Consider the following 1,197-nt stretch of genomic DNA (forward strand, 5'->3'; position numbering starts at 1 on the left):
TCTTCTTCTTCTTCTTCTTCTTCTTCTTCTTCTTCTTCTTCTTCTTCGCCTTTTTGGAGGGCAATTGGGATTAAGTCACTTGCCCAAGGTTACACGGCTAGTTTTTTTGTGTGGGTGTTAAGTGTCTGAGGACGGAACCGAACTTGGGGCCTCCTGACTCCAGGGCCAAGGCACTTTACTCACTGTGCCACTTAGCCACCCAAACATAAACTTTTTTTTAATGAGGAATTGAGGTTAAGTAACTTGCTCAAGGTTACACTGCCAGTTATTTCTGGGTGTGATGCTAAGTATCAGAGCCTGGATTCAATTCCAGGTCATCCCCACTCTGGGCCCAGTGCTCTTACTCACTGTGCTACTGGGCCGCCCCTCAAGGTTTCTCTTCTGCCCAGTTCCCCAGGGTTGATACTTATACATTGTCCTCAGTGTAGGAAACTCTCCCTCCACCCTAGCTCTGGGACCCCCAATTCTCCTATTGACAGGGGTCTCTGGGATATTCTGTTCAAAACATTCCCCTTCCCTGGGGTTGGTCCCTGGAGCCTCCTGTAGGGAGAACAGGCCTCATTAGATACTGTTTGTGTGAAGAGGAGGAAGAAATATTAATTGGTGTTGTAGGGGTGATGCTTTGCCCTTACTGGTCCTTAGACTGGGAGTGCTAGGACTATGCCTATTTAATCCCTCATGTTGCTCAGTCCTGGGTGGCAGCTCAACTTGACACCCACCTGGTGAGTCAGTTACTGCAGGGATATGGTCAGTAATATTTTTAGGGGGTAGACTGGGAGAAGGCCCCAAAGTTGTTTTTCTCTGAATCCCTGAACTCTCCACTTATTCTAACTACCAGTCTCAGAATCTTATCTCTACAATGCTCTACCTATGGCTGCATTTCTCAGTCTTTAAATCCACAGAATCAGTGAGTCAACAATGCAGTGAATTATGAATTACTAGACACTGACAAATATGTAGATGATTGATTTTGTGTAGCCACAAAGGTCAAGGATTTGGGAATTTATCTTTCTAATTGGACACATATCTATGTATTCTGTCACGGCTGGGTCCAGGGCATGGAATAGAAGAGCTCTGGCTGAAATGGCCTCTGGAGTTCTTGTCCAGGCTAGGTAGTACAGGGATTTGTTTTCTTCTTTGAAGTCTGATTCGTGTGTGTGTGTGTGTGTGTGTGTGTGTGTGTGTGTGTGTGTGTGT

This window comes from Petaurus breviceps, unplaced genomic scaffold (genome assembly GCF_028583685.1).
Source record: "Petaurus breviceps papuanus isolate PSGF00001 unplaced genomic scaffold, PetGlider_PUasm1.0 90294, whole genome shotgun sequence".
Classification (NCBI taxonomy): domain Eukaryota; kingdom Metazoa; phylum Chordata; class Mammalia; order Diprotodontia; family Petauridae; genus Petaurus; species Petaurus breviceps.